The 22,145-nt window shown below is 37.2% G+C and overlaps 1 protein-coding gene across 3 annotated transcripts in view; it reads left to right on the top strand.

Annotated features, from left to right (window-relative positions):
- The window catches only part of LOC129732813 (protein amalgam), a 318,420-nt gene that overhangs the window by 155,325 nt on the left and 140,950 nt on the right, over window positions 1-22,145 (top strand). For all 3 annotated transcript variants that reach the window (XM_055694085.1, XM_055694087.1, XM_055694088.1), the window contains one exon: window positions 16,649-16,812. The gene's annotated coding sequence lies outside the window, so the exon portion shown is untranslated. The remainder of the gene's footprint in view (window positions 1-16,648; window positions 16,813-22,145) is intronic.

Below are 22,145 nucleotides of genomic sequence, written 5' to 3'. Positions count from 1 at the left end.
TATATTTAATGAAATACGATATTGGATGGCATGAGTTATAATAGCAAGCACCTAAAACTGTATGAAAAAGTAAGGTAAAAGTAAAATATAGGCGTGAAGAAATACGAAAAGTCGCCGAAAAATATGAATGATTTTATTGACGGGAGTCCATAAACAGAACCAAACGGGAAAAAGTATACTGAAGTAAAGGCGTGAAGAAATACGAAAAGTCGCCGAAAAAGATGAATGATTTCATTGACGGGAATTAATAGGCAGAACCAAACGGAAGAAAGCATACTAAAGTAAAGGCGTGAAGAAATGGAATAAGTCGCCGAAAAAGATATACAGCCTTTGATGATATTAGTGGCACGGCATGACACAGTTAAAAAAATTCAAATAGGAATGGAGGCGTGAGGGACGAGTAACCCAGCCGATAACAGTTAAATAAATAGAAAACTTGGGGAATTTGAATGACCAGAATGACCTGGAATGTGGTGATGGAAAATTAAAGAGTTAATAGAAATTGAAACAGCATTTGTTTGTTTTTTGTAAAATGCAAATGTAAACATGGGAAAATTATATAGTGAACAAAGACCTCATGAAAACGAGGTTTGATTAATTTAAAATAGCTAATGGCCCAATAAGAAATAGAAGAAGAAAATCGATTGATGATGTATTGGGAAATTTTGTGTGATGGAGATAACTTAAATGACGGAAAACAATAGAACTAGGAGAGACTTTGGACAAGAAGGCAAAACCTACCGAACAAGGAGACTGCTGACTTTAGGAGATTCAGACTATTCTAATTTTAGTTAAGGACGAGCGAATGTAGACAACGGGGTGGTTACCCAGAATGATTGGCGGGAGTGCAAATTGGGTGAAAGAAAAACAAGGGAATAACCGGCCCAGGATGATTGAGTGTGCGAGTTTTCGTTTATTTCCTAACCTTCTTATCTTTCAGGAATCTCTAAAGCGGGCGGTCGCACCTTCGGACGGAAGGGGGAGAGGTATTATGCAGGCAACTGCATACTAAGGTGAAGTGTAAGTAGTGTAAGTATGACAGTATGACAGTAGCAAGAGACAAATCGAAATTTAAATAATAACAGATTCAAAAAGAGATGCAAAAGATTAAAGAATAAAGCAGATGAGAAAGTGACGGGACATTTTAAGTGCACATAGAAGATGATATGAGGTGTTAAGAACACGCCAGTTATTAGACGAACATTGTAAATCAAGACAGAAGAAAACGATAAATATTTAATCAACGCGGTTTGTACAATGAAAAGATTTATTTATGAATCAGACAGGAAATACTTGACAAAGGACAAGAAAAGATTGAACCAATGCGGTTTGTTCGATGAAATCAGATGAATCAAATACTGAAATACTAAATCAAATCTAATACAAATGATGTACAATTTAGTAGGAAAAGAAAAATTATGTTAACCGAAGAAAAAGAAAAACGGGCATAGTGTTTAAGTAGAAGATTAGAAGATATAATAGAACATAAGAGCCCGTACGCGTGTGAAATTAATTTTAAACAGCAAGTGGAAAAAGTAACAAAACGAAAAAAAGAATTGATGAAATAATGGCAAAAAATAATGCACCACTTGCTAAGTAGGGCAGCTAGCATCTAAGAATTGACAACGAGACGAGTTCCTGATCATCGAAGACGACCGAGGTGATTACAACGGATGTCGAGATGGGGCATACCATGATGCCCAGTACAGCGCGAAAAGGAAAGCAGACGGTTGCGAGGGGAGTTGAACGGCGGGTGTCTATGGTTGAGATGGAGGTAAAGCCAAACGATATTACCAAGAGGAGACGAGCAGTATCCAGTTTTTGACCCCTGAAGAGGCCAGATGTGTAACAGAACTCAATCAAAGCGGCTCATGGTCGAGCCAGAATCGAGACTTCAGCGCGAAGAAGAATACAGCAAACTACACAGCAAAGGGCGTAATAATTTGTTTCAAATATATATTACTCATTGAGAGTTATTGACTTCTACAAATGAGGATTCGAGGTCAAAGCCAAACAAGCAAAATGACGCTATAAAATTTTGCTCGTGTTTAATCAACTATGGTCTTTACGCACTACGCTTTGAAAATGTGCACACATGCTAGCAGGTAATTGGACACCCCGCGCAGACAGTTAAAGATGATAAACCAAGTGACTGCATTATGCAACAAAGCCAGTGGCAATCGCAAATCTTTTCGCCACACGGCGCGTAACAATACTATTAGCCAAACAAAAAATACAGCCGATCTATGTCAAAGGGACACGGCTAACCCAACATTAAAGTTCAACAACACACTCTGAACAATCGTAAAACAACCAGCTGAACTGCAGCCTTAAATTAAAGTGCAATGATAACCATTGAACTATTGAAAATAACCCGATGAAGCCTTAAAGATGAGTTCGCGAGGATGACATCACAAACAACCGATGAGAACCTCTACTGCCAGACGCACCCTCCCGTTTCAAACCCCCTGTAACCCGTCGCTTGAATCCGACAGCCAAGCAGCGGATATCTACAAGGCGCAGCGCACCAGGCGAGCGAACATTTGTCAATTTGTTATGAAGAAAATCCATGTCTGAAAAACGTTAATTTATGTTGAAATGATATGTATCACTATTGTAATTAATTGAATTTTACGTGCAAAGGAAAGAAGGAATATCATGAAAACGAATATGTAGCATAAAAACGCGAAAAATAATTGTTATGAAAAACACACCTATCGGCCGTCAGAACGGACCATGTGACCATCATCTCTTCTAGATAATGGCCAACTAGGCGGGGTGGCAGATGTGACGTCACACCCTGCGAAGAACCCAATGCTCCGTCACGAGCCTTATAATTAAAGTTTAATTTTGTTCCTAGGAGGGCATAGCCTTCTGCTATGCTTTAGTCAGGCGAAACATGACCCTTGTTCCCTTGACAGAGGACCGCGAACGTCTATGTCAACACTCTATGTATCAACAGATTATGCCACAGGTGGCAAAGAACTTCGCGCAGCCTTCTGCTGTGCTACAGGCAAACAAACTCGAATAAAATAAACAAGTTTTGTGTTATAAACAAAACAGAAGTCGCCGGTTCAACGGTGTTGATGCTCTCGCATGCGTTCTATCGTACATGCGGTACTAGATTATAGGTTAAGAGATTAGTAAGGTAAACAGAGAGTGGAGAAAGTCTCTCTCTCTGAGTTACCGGTAGGGTATATTTAAGTAGTGATGTTCGAAAATAAAGTCAGTTAGTCCACCGTTATCTTGTGTATTAATTCCGCGCCAAAGGCGCGTACAGGGATATCTAGTAGAAGAATTCCCTGGTAGGTTATAACCTACACAAATGGTCCGTGGGCATTTTTTCTGTAAAATAGCCTTGATTCGCAGACCACTAAAACGATCCAAAATTAAAATTATAACCACTGAAAGCAGTAGTAGTAGTAGTAGCAGTACAAAATCGAGAACAAGAATTATTTGTTTAAAATCGTGTTTTAGGATCAGAAAAGACTAAAAATAATATGGATATGATGAAAACGTAAAGGCCATAAAAGATTTATTTGATCATGATTTCAAATCATACTCAAAATCGTTTTTATCTTATCAATGTTTGATGGTAAGATGAAAAACCATCCTTCAGGAAAATTCAAATTCATCCAATGATCTGATGAAAATGAGCTTAGAACCACTGAAAAAGATTTTTTTAGTGAGAAAGAAAATTTACATTTGAAAACGGCTGAAGTTTATTTTTAAATAAGATTTTGATAAAATAAACAAATGAATAATAAAATGATTTTTAAGTCTGAACATTCATTTAAAAAAAATAAGAAGAAATAATTTGAGATCCGACACTGAAAAAGAATTATTTTTAAAAACAATATGTGACTTTAAAAGAATCGGTCACCTTAGACCCATTTGTTCTTAATATACAGTCAGGTTTTTTTTTAAGCGGGGGATATATACTTCGTAAAAAAACCGTAAAAACTACCGCGTTAATTCAAAAATCCACCGTAATTTAAAAACCGCCGTAATTCAAAAATCCGCGTAAAGTAAACCACCAAGAAAGGCTTTAGAAAAAAAATCCGAAACGCTCTACGACCAGTATTTAAAATTGTCGTCTTTCACGATCATTTCGCATCTTCTGAAAGGCAGAGGGTTTTTTGTTTGAGTAAATCTTTTACTCAACAAACACTCAAAAGTTTTTGGTTCCCAACCCGCGTTGATTCGAAAATCCCCAAAACTTATTTTGAATTAGTACGGTAGCGTATAAAAAAACCGCGTTAGCTCAAAAATCCGCGTAAAAAACCGCATCAACTCAAAAATCCACATAAAACACTACAAGGTATACAGCTCTAGGGTTGTATGAAATGGTGACGTGGGACTAAACACTGTAATTACTGTAATTACAGACACAATAAATTCGTTTCTTCAGTGATTTACGTATTTAAATTCTCAGCCTCCCCTTCATTTTTTCAAAACTATATTTAATTACACTCGAAAGAACATCATTTACACTTGGTGACGTTGTGCCTGCAGTGTTTTTTTTTGTTTTATGCAAACTTTTTTTTTATTAATTTATTATGGTGGCTTTCAGCCACAGGCTGGTTCGCCACCAGTTTTGTGCAAACAACATTTAACAATTTTGAAGTTAAAGTTCAAAGTTAAAAAAAACACATTTTTGTTTCTTGCTTCACAAGTTTGTTTCATTTGCCAACAATTACATTCACGATGGCAATATATTAATTTATTTGTAAAGTATAAAAAAATATATAACAATATTGAAATAAAAAAAAAGATTCTGAATAGATCCTAGTAAATGGACAAAAAATTCACAAGCACTCGCCGACTCTTACTCTTCTATAAATTAGTATTTTTAGGAACTTACTCGTTCGATATTATGTCGGTCACGATTATTTTGTGAATATCGAAGATAAAAATAAATAAAAATAACTTTCAATCGTTGCAAAAATCTTTTATTTCTGTTGAGTAATTTATGGTTTTTATGGTTATTATATTCATGAGAAAAACTTTGAATCGCCATCAGTAGCAGCATTGCAGTTTCGATTGCATGCGGTTAGAAGTCATGCCTGCTGCAATGATAGACGACGAGAAACTAGCGGCGCTCTGCTCCATATTTATTCTACGGTACTGTTGCTAACAGCATGTTTTCTTTCAAGACATCAGTTTCTATTACGCTCTAACAGCAGGTTTAGAAATTGTTCAAGAAAAGGAGTTATTTCAAACTTTTTGAAGAACCTTTACCTCAAAGACATCAAATTAGTCTAGGTTCATGGAAGCAAACATTAATTGACCTATTGAGACAGGGAAACTCTGTCATTTTTTTTTTGGCAAATGGTTGGTGTCTTCTCATGTCGTCTGTGCTAGGAATGCTTGCATCTGATTGGGCCATTGTTCGCGTAAGTTTGTCCTTGACACTTTTTTTCGATTTTTATCGCCTCGCAATGAAAAAATAATATATTACAAAGTTGGTAAACATTTTATTTATCCACCAACATATTGGTTATTGTTATCCATCATGTGGTTATGCTGTTATTATCGTTTGAAATCTGACGCAACATTCGCCAGTTTCATTTCCAATTTTACAGAATGCATACCAGTATAGAAAACACAGACGTAGTCCCACGTCAAAAACCTCATGAAAAATCATGAACTCTAAGAATATTATTTGGATAGTTGATTTGTTGAAAATTTTATTTAATCATTTTCCTGAAGTCAAATTTGCACAAACGTAAATTTTATCAGTTTTGACGTATTTGAGTTAAAGTTGACTTTAATCTTGGTTATTTGTTGTGTTTTCACTATAATTTTATTTCATACTTGATTTAGACAAGATGAGTAAATGGAAAATGAGCGAAGACGGGTTATAACACTTAGCAAAAATAAACTCAATCTCAGATTCGAGATATTATTCTATATTCCTATTTTGAGGATCTAATGAAATAGAGACAACGGAGAGTACTCCAAATCATTCAAAAACTGCTTTAGATTTTTCAAATTAGCATTCCACCCAATTATGAAAATCTGGCTTATAATGAGATTTTGTACCTAACAACCACAATACCTTATAGCTCAATGACTGCTCAAGTTTCTATAAATTTGAAATTACTAAGAAGGTTGTCCTTGATTCAAAATTTCGGCTTGAAGGATATTTAGCAAAAGCGTCTAATTCAAATATGCTCAAGGTAAGAATATCGTTTGATTGAACGTTGATGAAACGGGTTTTAAACTTATCAAATAGATTTCACATTCTAAATAAAGATTTTATACAACATCTGATTTAAACAGATTTGTTCAAGATAATACAACAGTAAAGAAATTTATCGCACACTATTAGATTGAGCGTCTGAGAAAAGGCATTAAATTAGTATTTATTGTAGAACGTGCGTATTACGGGGCATGGCACAAAATTGTTCTTGCTGCTTTTCGCTTAAATTCACCGGTAAGTGCATAAATTAAAGCAAACTTTTGGAATAGTTTAACATAGTTGACCAATGGAATATAAACCTCCGTAGAAAGTACATGAGCTCTACAAAAGTTTGAATATCACCATTGGCCAATTCTAACGCAGTTCTGTTCAACAATTCTACCACTGATCTCTAACTATCGGAAAGACCTGTCAACAATTTAAAATCCACCCCTTAACATCTTCATGTTTATGGCTACGTTTTCGAAATTATTTTTTTTCATACATTAGTCTGATCCGGACTGGACGCCGACTAGGATAGCTAGAGCTCTGTTTCGCTGTGTACAAAACAGAGGGCTTTCTCCGGGCACACCGATCGAGCAGAGAAAGAACGAACCGGACGAAGATGCCGTAACATGAAAATCCCTTCCTGCCAATTGACTGCCCACTTCAGGATTACAACATAATGATATAGTAATAGAGAACCCTTGATCCTTATCGAGACAGCAACCGAACGCTAGCATAGGGTTTCGATGCGTAGCCAAACGGCGGAATTGATAGCAGAGGGAGCTGAGGTATTATCCTGACTGATGATGCTTGAACCGTATCAGAACAGGACACTGCCGTACAGCTGGAAGGAGTGTTCCCGGCTGTCTCAGTTTTACAAAAGGAAAATATGTACGTCCAGCTAGCCTGGGCAGAGATGCGAACGAAGTAAAAAAAATACATGAATGTAGGTAATCTATTGTCACTGTCTAGTTTGCTGGTGCTTTCTCAAGATGGGAAATTCTCACGTGAACCGGTCGCATCCTTCCGGAGAGCTGCTTGATTAAGGATTACAACCGGCTAAACGACGTGGAATAATGAGAAAAAATAATGCCGGACTAGTGGTAAATAAAAGATACTTCGGGGGGATTAATCTGGTTTTCTTTCGTTATGCCGGCAATTTCGGGGCACCGAACAGATGGTATCAACTGGTAAGATAGAAATGGACAGATAGATTCTTAACCCTTTAACACACCATTGGGTGCATGTGGAACGTAGCGAAGGCAAAACTGTCCGAAACAAATGAACAGGGGATATATATTGCTTTGGTGAACACTGGAGAGAGGGTTTCCTTTAAATAAAAAGGTCACAGGGAAATTCAACCTATTGAGTTCAATCAACTAGCTATTTGAGCTCACGTTGAAGGGATGCTGCAGGGCACTCAATTTCCACAGAAATGAAAGCAGCAGTTCGAAAGTTAAAATAGCAGTTAATGTTTTGGAAGCGTCATAAGCCAGTATAATATGGAACCCATAGTTTAATTTGCAAATTTGTTCAATCAGTGTTAACGAAGCTGTGGAAAATAAAATGGGTTGTTAGCATAAGCTGCAATTCTTTGCCTGAGCGCATTGCTGAGATATCTGTCGCCTCCAATAGTGCCACGGGATGACGGTGCTGATAGCTCATTGTTTCACCTATTTGCCTCTATACTTCCGAGCGGAGGCAAAGGTGCTGCGTTGCGTGCTGAACAGAAACACGCTGCTAACCTTTCAGTGCGCCAGCTGCAGCTGACTTTTGGATCCGAGCGGATGAATGCCGACAAGGAAACAACGACGAACAAGTGCAACGTAAACAAATTACGCTTTGATATGTTGTTGTGAAAGACTGTTGCTGACGGCTCTATGTTTTAGAATTTGTAAGATAATGTGAAATACTACAGCTACTTTTTTCTCCCATCAGAAGTGAATAATTGGTTTAATGAAGTAAGAATGGTTCGGTGATTGTTCTCTAGAGTTTGTTTCCAAATTATAACTCGTATAGCAAACTATTTTTCTATAGTTGAATGACACCAATAGTTCATTTCAGAAATTTTGGTTATCATCAGCCTTGTTATTCAATTCAAATTTTGAGCGTACAAAATTGCATGACTATGACTATTTCTCAAATCAATAGAGTTCAAATCTTGATTGGATGGAATTGAATATCATCTAGTTCTGGTTTAGTTAAAATCGAATAATGAAATTACGTTTAGTTCTATTTGTTGCCATATTTGTGGTGCATAAAAATTCTGAAATAACTATACTCCAATAGACAATTTTTATTGCCTAAAAAAATCATCACAAGGACCCAATTTTGGCATTAGAAGTATATAACTGTTGATTTGACTTTACAAGATTGCAATATCGACAGATTTTTTGTCTTATTGTGAAATCTTTTGCTATAGTTTATACAAATTAGAAGCAATACTTAGGTGACAAAAAACGTGTTGTTCTATCTCATTAAAAAAATCCTTATGTATTTTCGACTGAAAAAAGATTTCTCAATTTCGTTAAGCATTTTGTTTTTTGTTATGGAATAAGTATAAATATCTGGTTTGTTTTTATAATAGCAAATTTTAATTTGGATATTGTTTTGGATTGAAGGTTTCTAGGTAAAGCGGTGTTTAACGTTTTACGCATTACAAATTGTTTGTCAAATATAATTTATTCATACTTCTACTAATGATGTTTAATTGAAATAAAAGTTACATTGGAGCTTCAATGTTCCTCTTCGTAACTTTATTTGTAATAGATTGTAAAAGGTTAATTATAGTTTTTCCAGCATTTGTTTTTATTTTGACAGAGCTTGAAATTGTCAGTTAATATTTACGTAGTTTACACTCTTGCAGTATAAATTTTCGGTACTTTCGTTGAAATTATTATTCACTATAATTGAAATAAAAATGATGCTTAGTGGCGACAGTTTTGATTAGACCAAGACGATAAGCAAATTGATGACAGGCAATTTCAGAGAAAAACCAGAATTATTCTACCTAGTGGTGGAGAAACCTTTATTATACTAACTATTATTATATACTTATTAGGCCAGTAAATCAAAAAACGTTTACCAACGTAAGTCCAATTTCAATAATGAAATAAATGAATTAAAAAGATAGTTTTCAGAGGGTGAACCAAAGACGATCATTGAATCACAGCTTAACGCGGTTTTCGCCAATATTATGAATGTTATCACTGGAGTATTTGAATTTTATTTTTCCGATCACAAACTAATTTTTAAATGCTGGCTAAAAGCAGCTAAAATTTTTTTGAAATAATCGAACCTGGGAAAACAGTAATGGATAACAATGATGCTGTTTTCATACTAGAACAGCAAATATGGATGTTAGTTCAATGCAGTTCTCGTTTATCAATTTCCCAAAATCCAGGTTTGAAGCGAAAAGGATATTTTGAACCGAATTTGAAACATAGAATAAGTGTTCAACTGAATTTTTTTCAGCTGTTCAAAACGTGGCATTGCAAACAAAATAGCGTAACACTGTCGGATCAAACTTTGCTACAATGCTCGGCTCCCGGAAGCTGTAAAAGTTTCTTATTCTTCGCAAATCTAAGGTCAGCGTACAATTTAATATATATTTTAAAGGAAGTGAGGACGGAAGCTTCGCAAGCGGGAAAAGGAGCTAAGTAAGCATTGCAGTTGCCTCTAAAATTTAATTCAAATTCAAAAAGCCCTAGGGTAATTTATTTACACCAGTTAAGACGCACTACGAAGAGTGTAAAAATTATGCAAAGTTGTCGATTATTGTTGATTTCCTTTGAGAAATAAATAGCTATACGAGAGAAATAGAGAGATTGAGAAGAAGTAAAAGCAGGGATAGAGAGAAAGAGAAATTATTTAAAAAGTAAAATATCCCATGTCTAAAATATACTACAATTCAAGTAACCAATAACAATTGGACTCAGTATGATTTTCAAAAAGCTCTAGGGCTTTCATTTGAGCAAGCGAACATTAAAATCGATATGCGTTCTGATTTTCATTTGTTATTTTTTTTTTTTGGTTCGATTTTGATATACTACACATATAAACAACATATTTACACATACATACATACATACATACATACAGGCACACACACACATACACACAGAAATTGTTCAGTTTGTCGATCTGAGTTGATTGGTATACAACACATGGCCCTCAATGCCATTCGTTTTGCCTTAAAAGTTAAATGTTTCATATGAAAAATAGTCTTTGATGAGTATTTTAAAATCTAAGCCACTAATCAAAAATCCACTAGGTAGCATTCTGGGGGAGTGCAGTAGCTTTCGTTTGCGTATGAGATCATCAAAATCGGATATTGCGTTCTGTAAGAAAGGTGCGTTAGTATTTTGCGGCATATACGTACAGACAACACATATACACACACATACACACGAGCAGACATTGCTCGATTCGTCAAGCTGAGTCGAATGGTATATACGGTTCGGCCCTTCGGGCCTTGGATTCATTATGCGTTTTTCGACCGATTTCATAACTTTTGTTTAGTATAAAAACTGATTTGTATGTAACAATGTAGTTATTACATGATTGATACAGGGTAAACTAAAGCTGCAAAACTATTATCAAAAGAAATTTTGTAAAAAGAACCACGCGTTGACCTATTCTTTGCAGTTTAAATCTAGCTACAAGTTTCTATTTTTTTCTTATGTTTTTTTTTATGCGTAGTAGGCAAGCTGTAATAATATTAACAGTTATGTGTAGAATTACGACTCTTAAAAAAAATCTTAGTTTTTCTTCTGTACGAATAAGTTTGTGCATTTCAAATTGTAGCATATTTTCCGTAAATAAATTTAAACTGAAGAGCTCCTCATATAAACTTTTTATATGTGGCTTGTGATTATTTAGGCGAATTTTCCGCCGACATTATTCTGTACGCTCTGCGGGATTTGTCAATGACGTACATACGGTTTTATGTAAATTAAATATAGCTTGTTATTTTAGTTGAAATTTGGTTTCTAACACCAGCTTATTATTATTGTTGTTACAGTGGAATTTCGATTTTATCACGGTCAAAAAAACATCCTCCCGTGAATCCAACGAAGCTGTGGACTTCGTGGAAGGGTAAATTTTAGTATTTCTCGTTAGATTCCACTGCTATGCAACAAAAAATAGTAAACTCCATCTTTTTTTCGAATTTAAAGTTCCGCTAGATTTACCGGAGTGTTTTTTGACCGTTGTAAAATAGAAATTTCACTGTATTATTATTAAATTAAATATTTGTATTTGTGACACTAGAACGACAGCCATATAAACGTTGAATTACTAGAGAAAAGATCCGGATTGGGAAATGAGATTTTAGTGACGTTGTACGAAAATTAACAAAACATATAATAGTGCGTCTCCATCAACTCAAAAAAAAGTGTGCGTATGGTCATTTATTTTTGCAAAAAAATGTGTAACGAATAAAAGAAAAGTTTAGTTCAGCTGCTCGATACAATGCAATTCAGTAAGTCTAATTAAAACCGTATCAATGATTACTATATGGGACATTCGAATTGTATTGATCGATTTCATTCCAAATGATTTCAACCTCAATTTGCTCCGATTTAAAAAAACATTATACACAGATAAGTAAACTGAATCTTTTGATGTTGTTTACCCAAAAACAGATCAAGCACCACGTTTGAACAACAGATAAAAAAGTTGAATTTTTTCTTTCTTTCTTGAAACTATGACACACAATTTATGGAAAGTTCCAGGATTTCAGAGTATGAAAAACATGTTTTGTTGAGATTTAAAGGGTCATAATACGAAAAAAAACACATTCCGGCCATTTCCGTCGAGACCGGCCTATATTATTAGTTATGTTTGTTTGAAAGTCTATGTTGATTAAGTGAAGAAACTGCAGTAGAGTAATCGAATTGATAAGCCCCTCGTAAACTGAAAATGATTTTTTCGGATCCCTGGTTTTATGTCGAACACCTGAATTGCTCTAACTCTTGAGTTTCCCTATTGTAGTACTTGAACCACCAAATAATTCAAAACTGGGGAAAGAAAAGACTTTTTTTTAAATATCCAACTTGGTTGTCGCCATATTGAATTTGAACGCCATATAGGATTTTTTTTTCAAAAAAAATCGATTATTGAGCAAGTCTTACTCTCCTTTTTCAAAAACTCTTACGAATGCTTATATTTTTTTAAATAAAATATGTTAAAATCAGATATATATGTCGTCATAAACAAAAATTATACAGAAATTATCAAAACTTTTTCGACCTGACCGTTCGTTAATTCTAACCTAGCTGAAATTGGTGTAACACATGAGAATATGCTTCATAGAAAATCTTAAACTGATCTATCATTATTAAAGGAATGAATACAGTATCTTTTGCATATATGGTAATTTTCTGTATGATTCATATATATTATTTTCACATATTTCTTGTTTTAAAAGACACGACCCGAAATATTTTATATAATAAATTATAAGCATTCGTATGGTGCAGTAGTTTCCAAGGTAGGTGGGTGAACACGTAAGCATTCATAAGTAATTTGGATAAACCCCCTTCCCCCATGGATATTTTAAATTGTTTTAATTCTACAAATAATAAAAAAAATAACGTTTTCGTTTAAAAAAGTCGACAAAAATTGCCGATTTGTCATGGATTCACCTTCACACGTACTGACGAAACTACCCATGCATTATCAATCATAGTAACCAATGAGTCAGAAGGAAAAATTTGACAGCCGTGCTCTAGCGAAATTCTCCCAGATGGTCTCAAGGTACGATGCTGGCCTAACAAGCCAGTCGTCGTAGGTTCGAGTCTCCGGTCGGGAGAGACTGTTAGGGTCAGTAGGATCGTAGCGCTAGCCCCGCAACTGTCCTGTTCACTAAACAGTCGGCTGCGAAGTCTGTGTATAAAAAACCGAACGTAAAATTTCGAATCGGAATGTAGCACCAAGGCTTTGCTTTGCTGTGCTCTAGCAAAACCAGTGAAGCTACTCCGTTCAGAAGTGTGCGCGTTCAAAAAACGCTACCCCACCGCTTCGAAAATCGACATAGTGCGGCATTTTGTGGACGCCGGATACGCCTGGCATTTACAATATCTTGGCACTATTGGATAGCAATCTGAAAGCCCGGTTTCGGATGGCCGACGACGCTGAGCGACAAGAAACTCCGAGGGATGCTTGAGTGGAAGACCGAGGGAAAAGTGGTTACATCGCTGCGTTTGCTTGTTCGAGCGGTCGGTGCAACCGCCCAAACAGTGAAAAAGTACCTGGCGAACAAGGACATATTTGTCAAGAAGCGGCAGTCCCGTCCACTGGTCTCGGAATAGCAGGCAATGACGCAGCAGCGGTGCCTGGATAAGATGGTCAAGTCGATTTTCCTGGTGAATCGCGACGTGATGGAAAACAAGACCTATCTAACCCTGAACGTTAACGACTGACAGGGCACTTCGTGTTTTAACTGAGTTTTCCCATAAGCCAACGTAGAAGCAACGAACCTGGCGAGCAATTACTGTGCCGCACTTTGACGCACTTCTACATACACTAGGAGCACCAAAATTCACAGGAATTGTGAAAAGTTATAATTTTATAATGGCAACTTGTTTGAGCTTTAGGGCAACATATTTTTTTACTTTTGTCGACCAGTGTAGAATGATACACTGTTGATTATACCACAATGCAGTGTATCTAACTGTGGTTTCAAGCTGGTTTCCCTGTATTATAGAGTATGCGCTGAAAAATAACGCATGTCTATTCTAAGTCTTATAATGAAGCTTACCAGAATATTTGAAAAAAAAAGGAATATTTAAAAAAAAAGGAAAAAAGGAATTGTTTTATCACTAACACGAGACTATTTATTCGTAAAATTCATTTCGAAAACTGTAAACCAATACATACCGATTTCAAAGAAAATTAGTCGATTGAAGAAAGGTTCGGTGATATTATGCGGAAATTTACGAAAGGTTATTACATAATACAATGCGCCTCCATTAATTCAAAGCAAAATGCGCGCTTGGTCAATCAGTTTTCAACAGTATAAGAAAATATTAAAGTATTCTACATGGGTGCAGATATCTTGAAGACTGAAAAAGGAATTAACCTTAAAGCATGAAGTTCCAAATCACGCCTACTGACCTGAAAATACGCAAAAATTTTATCCAACATTTTTGACACTAAATCTCAATTTAAGAAAAGAGTTGATTTTATTTTTATTTTTTAAAGAACCCTGCAGTTTTTATGTAAGTTTTACAAAAAATTCTAGGATGGAGAAGTAAAAATCAAATTTTCTGTGAAAGATTTTTTTTGAATTTCTGATTTAAACATTTTTCAAAATATTTGTACCTATTCTAAATATTTTAACCAGTGAACCAATGCAAACCGTTTTGAAAGAGAATAATTCAAATCGGAATATTTTGTGATTGTTATTGCGAGAAAAGACTCATTAGAAATTTTAAAGAAATATAGACTTCATTCTCCTATGTGACAATATTGACGCAGACTCAACCCCCGTATCCACCATCATGCGTTGCGTAATTTGTGAACGAAGTCTCATGCGAAGATGTACAAAATACAAAACTTCATTACATAATACAATGCGCCTCCACTTATTCAACGCAAAACGCACGCTTGGTAATATAAACTAGTGATTTAACTTTGACAGAACCGAAATTTACTCACATCTTGTTGTCTGTTATTTGAAATAGTAGACAGTTAGAAAAAAGTGCCAAAATTTATGTTCAATCATATTCTAAATTTAAATGACAATTTTGAAACAGCATTGTGGTTTACGCCAGAAGCAACTGAAATTTGAATGATAGAATGAAGTACGTGACATGTAATATTTAAATTATTTTACTGTGTAGTTGCCAAAGTCTTCTTTATTTAAAAAACCTGGTATATTTTTTCAAGATTTGTACCTTAAAGTCAAGAAATCTCATTCAATAGGAGCTAAGATTCTGTTCCATCTTCGAAAGGATTGAAACATTAACAAAAACCGCTCTGTTCATCATTCATGGAGCGCATTCCCATTTGTTTCTGGCCAGCATGAATACAAAACTAAGTGTCCTGCCTTTGCAGTCTCAACAGCAGGAAAAGGAAAAGATTCAATGTACAGCAGATTTGTGCAGTGCTGAAGTTTATACAGCAGAGCCAGTTAATTAGTAAACGAATGCTTCCAAATGTTGGCTGCTGTGGTGGTTTCTTTGCTGAACCCTTTTTCCAAAGCAGATCGCAAACTGGACCGTGTGGAGTAGTTAACCATCGAGTCCGAGTCCGAGCTGAAAGTGGCCTGCCAGGAAGGAAACCTCTCCGGGCATGGATACCCATTAGAAACAGCAACCGGAAAACATTACCCCGAACTTGCGTTTAATTTCCTTTTGGCAGAGTACAAATTAAATTACAAATAGAAATTTTATTGCTGGTGCTGGGTTCTTCTGGCCTTCGAGCCACTCGCCTGCTTTACCGGAGAGGGTTAGCAGTAAGCTTGCTAGCGGAAATCTTAAGACAACAGGAAAGTTCAAGGAGCAGTATTTGTTGTACGAACAACTTTAGCGGTTACCCATGGGAAGGAAGCATATAACACTTAGTACCGATTGCTGGCGGTGAAGTATGCATAAGATTTCCAGAATCAATTTTCTCGCCAGACAAGTGGCAAGAGAGCGCACTGAGCAAGAAGTGCTACACGACGCTCGAGTCTTTTACGGCAGACTGCATGTATGTAACAATGTGTTTCAGGGCGTTGAGGGGTTGGAATCGGCGAGGATGTTTGTTTTGGGTAGAACGATTACCGTTTAATTTCTTTAAACTTGAAACTTTTGACGGTTCAGTTTGAACGGCACAATTTAAAGTTTGGTATTTGGTATTTTTTTATGCTTAATCTGTAAATAGTTATTCTGCTCAGAAAAGTTACAACATGCCATGATGCGTGGATAACAGAAATGTAATGCCTTAACTTTTTGTTAAAATTCGTTTGTTACCGTTTCAACGCTGTTTATGTACAAAATTCTACTCAGAGAGATGAGTTTTGGGGATATCTTTTCTTCGGTGCTACATACTAAATATGGAAGCTTGATTATTTTTGCAATGCACTTGTTATAAAAAGAAAGTAATTCGGAGAATTCGTAATTTATTTTTGCAACGATGTATCTTCAGTATCCACGAACAGATAAAATATGATAATTTCTTTCTCTGGGTCAATGCCTCTAAAATTTAACACAAGCTTTGCTGGAAGAAATGCGTTACTTCTCGACAGCCCTTCAAATGTTCACTGTTATAAAATTCCACTCTGAGTTGTTATGGCCCCTTCCTGGCATCTCGAAGTTTAATATCAATTCATTGTTATTCATTAGCATTCATCAAAATAACCGTAAAACATGAACTTCCCTACCTTGCTGTAATCAAATTGGTATCAACTTCGCCCTGCCCAGATGTCTGTTTTGAGAGGAATTATCATTTTCCTTTTGTGTTTATTTCTAGATACGTGTCTGCCCTGCCACCCAGTACTGCTCGAGATACTCAAAGAATGATTGTATACATCCGGATCGAACCGAGCGGCTAGGAAGGAAGGCAACGAATGGACCGACCGTCCTGCTGTGTTCATTGTCGACGACTGATTCATTGAGAGTAGTGAGTGAGCGAAGGTAGGTCAATACGAAAGGAAAAGTATTTGGGGGCAAAAACAATCAAATTAAAGGATCCATTGGGGCCATAAAGGAAATGGGCTGCAAAATTAAATTTGAGCTGATAGCAATTAAATCTGCGGTTGTTGGAGCGATAGAGTGTTTACTTTTATTGGTCTTGCCTGGGGCAAAGTTGCATTTGTGGGTTATACAGGAATAGTAGTTCGTAATGATGGTTTGCTCTTAGAAGCGTTTCATTTTAACTGCTTCACTGTAGTTGAACCGGTTAAGCAGAAACGGTTTTATAAGTTTTAGATCCTAATTGGCAGTTAAAGCAAACAATTGCAAATTAACCCTTATTTTGGCCAAAGTTTTTGGGTGTGTTATGAAGCACCGTTACACGTTAAATACTTGCATTCTTGACAGTTTTATCATATAAAATTGAACATTTGTGTAAAAAAAAATCATTCCATGAATAGTTTATTTGAATTTCCAAAGAGAAAACATTATCTTTCCAACTATTTAGTCCGTTAAACACTTCTTAAACAAAAAGTAGAACAACGAAACACGATGCACAGAACTGCATAAGATCTGAACTGACCCGGCTCGGTACTTTCACCTTCACGGCATCTCCAATTTTATTTGCTCTGTTGCTATCGCCAGCCTGGGGGAAGGAAAACAACGAAAAAGACATCCAATAGAGTTGTTTCAAAATCGAAATGCCATTTTAATAGAGAGAAAATTGCTGGTGAAGCAGATCCCGAGAAAGGAAGCAATAAAAAGGGAACGTGATACGATTACACTTTCCAGAGGCAACCAGCAGACGAGACACGGTAGCAAACGAAATCGATTTGAGTGGGGTTGGTGCTGAAGATTTTTCGAAAAAAAAATTAATCAAATGGTGACCTGGGAAAAGATATATTTATAACTATTCGATTCGATCGCTAACATATTTCGAATAATTTTGTGCATTTTATATATGCCCCAACGAAAAACAGCAAATGGGTTCTATTCTTTCGAGTAATGGCTTTGTAAAAGTGTGCTGTGAGCTCACGTTAGGGCCATTGTTGATTCATCATTACCTTTAAAAGGGTCTCTCAGCAAATCTAACCTTCATTTATAATTTATAATTGTGTACCTAATTTAAAATCGGTTTATTTATCACATTCACAGACCTTTGGAGTGTTCTTGGTCGTTTCGAGATTTATTTTTTTGCTTTGATTTTTTTGCTGCTTCTAGTAATTTAGCGATTATAGCTAACCTTAGCTTCCTTGGACCGTTTTGACCTTAAAAGTTGATACGGTTCCAAATTTTATTCAAATGTCATTTGAATTTTTTATTTCCTACTCCAAAATAACCCTAATTTCAGAAGTAGGTTCATTTGTTTTAATTAAGTATTAATAGGATAATGTGATAGATTTGAACGAAAAAGAATTCTAGAGTGAACTGGTACTAAAAATACCGCAGACCCACCGCGGCTGGCGCAGCGCCCGGTACGACCAAATCACTACGTTGAACGATGCTCGAGCGTCTCGACAAACTGCTGCCACATGAAAGAGGACTCCCAATGAAAGCCCGGGGCGAAGCAGGTGTTTGATTTTTCCAGATACCTTCAGCTTACAGATCGAAGATAAATTTGGCTGAGGCTATTTTGGAAGCCGAAAAGATGCGGTGAAAGTAGCCACGGCGCGGCGGTGCGGGCGGTCAGGAACCAGCTGCTTGAAAAGCTTATTGAATGAGGATAGGTGAGAGTTTGTGATAGCAATATTATACCGCCGGCATCTTCTCCTACTGTGGCGGTGAAGTTTCTAGGCAGGATGCAGGTAGGAATGCTTTTCGTGTACCTGCTCTGCATGCCGGTTTAGACAGGGTGGCACATAAATCGTTTTGTCAGTCGTTGGATAGAATGAAAGAGCATTCCGTTGATGATTCAAGTGTACGTATGTTGAACTGTGTAAATAGTTGAAATTGCGAATTGATAGTTTTCGGTTAAAATTGATTTATGAGGTGTTGAAAACAGTTGCACATACTTGTTAGGTTGAGTCTTGAAGTGTAGAAGCATTTAATACCAATACAAACCATTCCGCGCTACTCCATGACTAAATTCGAACCGGTCATTTCCGATTTGGTTGTAAGTTTATACAGTTGTTTACTTGTGATAAAGATGTCATTTCAAATTCTGGTCTTCGTTTGCTCCTGAGCCGGATGGCATTCCTTGTTGCTAAGATTGTTGTTTAACTTGTCGCTTAGACGATGTTTTTTCCTCACCAGTTTGGGATTGGATCACAGCGATCTGCATGTTTTTCAAATTATTTTATTTAACATCACCATCTTCGACAAAATATCTCAAAGACTGTACTTATTCTATATTATTCTAACAACTAAACTAATCTACTAGTGCGGTCTTTAAAAACATTTCTAGACATGTTGAAATCGAATTTGTCGTACACATCGTTGAACAAGCGAATACATCTCTCCAAGGGATTGTTGTATCCATAGTTGGTTCTGTGGTAGCGGGTAGCCAGAAGAGTATAGTTCCGGAAACGACGAGGAGGGACATTTATCGGCATTAGCTCGAGTAACGCAGGGCAATCAATTACTCCTTGAAGCACATCAAAAACGAAGAGACGCTGCGCTTTAGCACGTCTGACTGACAGCGATTCTAAACATATATGCTGACATCTATCAAGGTAAGGAGGGAGCTCCACTGGGTCGCTCCAAGGGAGTGACCGTAAAGCAAACCGTACAAATTTCTTCTGCACGCGTTCAACTGCGAGGTTTTGTCCTAGGCAGTGCGGGGACCAAACAGGCGAAGCGTACTCCAGAATGCTGCGGACCAACGTGCAATAGAGTGACTAAATAGCAAAAATGTCCGTGAATTCAGAAGCGTGACGACGAATAAATCCCAGAACAGAAAAAGATTTGGCAGTCATAATCCCGATATGGTCATTGAAGTTAAGCTCTTTGTCAATCGTCACACCGAGATCGCAGATAGACGAGACACGTTGGAGCGCTTCAGCTCCTATACTGTACCGGTGATAAACTGGATTGGTAGAGCGTGTAAATGATATAATTTTGCATTTAGTATCGTTGACACGCATTCCGTTATCATCGCACCAAATCAGCAAAATGTTGATGTCTTCCTGAAGGGCAGTGTGGTCACCCGTAGACGCAACTACACGAAATATTTTCAGGTCATCGGCGAAAGAGAGTTTGAAAGAGGATATGAGTAGGTACAGATCATTCACATAGATGTTGAATAGCAGCGGTCCAAGAACACTACCCTGGGGCACGCCAGACGTGATACAAATGAGCGGGATCGAGCTGAGTTTACTACAACATATGAGGTGCGGCCAGATGAATATGACAAAATCCAGTCCGAAATCCATTCTGGAAAGCCAATATGCTTCATTTTTTCGATGATATGGTAGTGAGGGACGGTATCGAATGCTTTCGCAAAATCAATGTACACCGCGTCGATTTGTCTCCTCATTTCCATTTCCCGTGATAGTGTGGTAACATAGCACATCAAGTTTGTTGTAGTTGACCGATGTCTCCTAAAACCGTGCTGGCTGTCGGAGATGAGAGGTGCTGATGCCGTATATAGCACGTTGTGCACAAGTTTCTCGAAGACTTTGCCCAAACAACATAAAATGGAAACACCACGGTAGTTTGTTACTCGATTTACGTTGCCGGACTTCTTTTTTTTTGTTCATCTACAATTTATTTGACACGGCACAAATACAATTTAATGTTTAACGGCGCCAATTATATCTGGTAGCTTACTTTCTAAAGTATCTTAATAACTAAAAGCAAATTTTTTATCCTCGCTGCCGACAACGAGCTGAAACTAAATGTAACTTAAAGCTATAATATTTTGCATTAAAAGCACTGGTTTACTGTATGATGGTTTTCATTGCCATAGGTAAGCACATGTTCCGCTGCTGGGCCAAGATATTACGGACTGGCATATTGGGTTGTCTCCCTCGGGACCTGAGAGTATCGTGCGGGTCTAGTTGTTGTTTCCGGATCCGGGGTCTTAACGTGTTCTTGTCGTTTGGTTGGATGTAGGCGGAAGGGAATAGGATTAAACTGGGGCGTGGATGGATTTCAGGAAAACGTATATAAGGGACATGTAGGATAGGTCACGGCTCGCCAAGACATCACGAACAGGAACAGCCGGCTGCCTACTTTCGGCCTGCAGGGAAGCTATTAATTTAGACCTGGCGTCACGGTGTACAGGGCATGACCAAACAACGTGCTCTATGTCGTGATAACCTTCACCACAGGCACAGATACCACTCTCCCCGAGCCCAACACGACGGAGATGCGCGTCAAATCTATAGTGATTGGACATAAGCCGGGACATCACGCAAATGAAATCCCGACCTACATCCAATCCCTTGAACCACGGGTTCGTCGACGCCTTGGGGATTATGGAATGTAACCACCTTCCCAGTTCCCCTCTGGTCCAAGCATTTTGCCAACTGATGATCGTATTCTGACGTACAAATGAGAAAAATTCATTAAAGGCAATTGGTCTTTCATAAATTCCACCGTTTGTTGCGCCCACCTTAGCCAAAGAGTCCGCTTTCTCATTACCCGGTATCGAGCAGTGAGAAGGGACCCACGCTAAGGTAATCTGAAACGATTTTTCGGATAAAGCACTCAGATGTTCCCGTATTTTCCCCAGGAAATACGGAGAGTGCTTAACATCTTTCATCGATCGGAGAGCCTCAATGGAACTGAGACTGTCCGTAAAGATGAAATAATGGTCTGTGGGCATTTTTTCGATAATCCCTAGGGTGTACTGAATTGCAGCCAATTCTGCGACGTAAACAGAAGCAGGATTATCAAGCTTATGGGAGACGGTTAAATTGTTATTGAAAATACCGAAGCCAGTGGACCCATCAAGAAGTGATCCGTAGAACATATTGTCGCAGTTGATGTTTCGATATTTATTGGAAAAAATTTTGGGGATCTGCTGCACGCGTAAATGATCCGGGATTCCACGAGTTTCTTCTATCATGGATGTATCGAAAAACACAGTAGAATCAGAAGTATTTGATAAGTCGACACGATTTGGAATATTCGAAGAAGGGTTAATATTATGGGACATGTGATTGAAATACAATGTCATAAAACGGGTTTGAGAATTAAGTTCGATTAACCTTTCAAAATTTTCAATCACAGGACAGTTCAAGACCTCACATTTGATAAGAATGCGAGAAGACAGGCTCCAGAAGCGGTTTTTCAATGGTAGTACTCCAGCTAAGACCTCCAAACTCATCGTATGGGTCGACTGCATGCAACCCAAGGCGATACGCAAACAACGATATTGTATTCGCTCCAGT

This window comes from Wyeomyia smithii, chromosome 3 (genome assembly GCF_029784165.1).
Source record: "Wyeomyia smithii strain HCP4-BCI-WySm-NY-G18 chromosome 3, ASM2978416v1, whole genome shotgun sequence".
NCBI classification, from domain to species: domain Eukaryota; kingdom Metazoa; phylum Arthropoda; class Insecta; order Diptera; family Culicidae; genus Wyeomyia; species Wyeomyia smithii.
The sequence above is the reverse complement of the archived record's forward strand: the minus strand, read 5'-3'. Positions and strand labels throughout refer to the sequence as shown.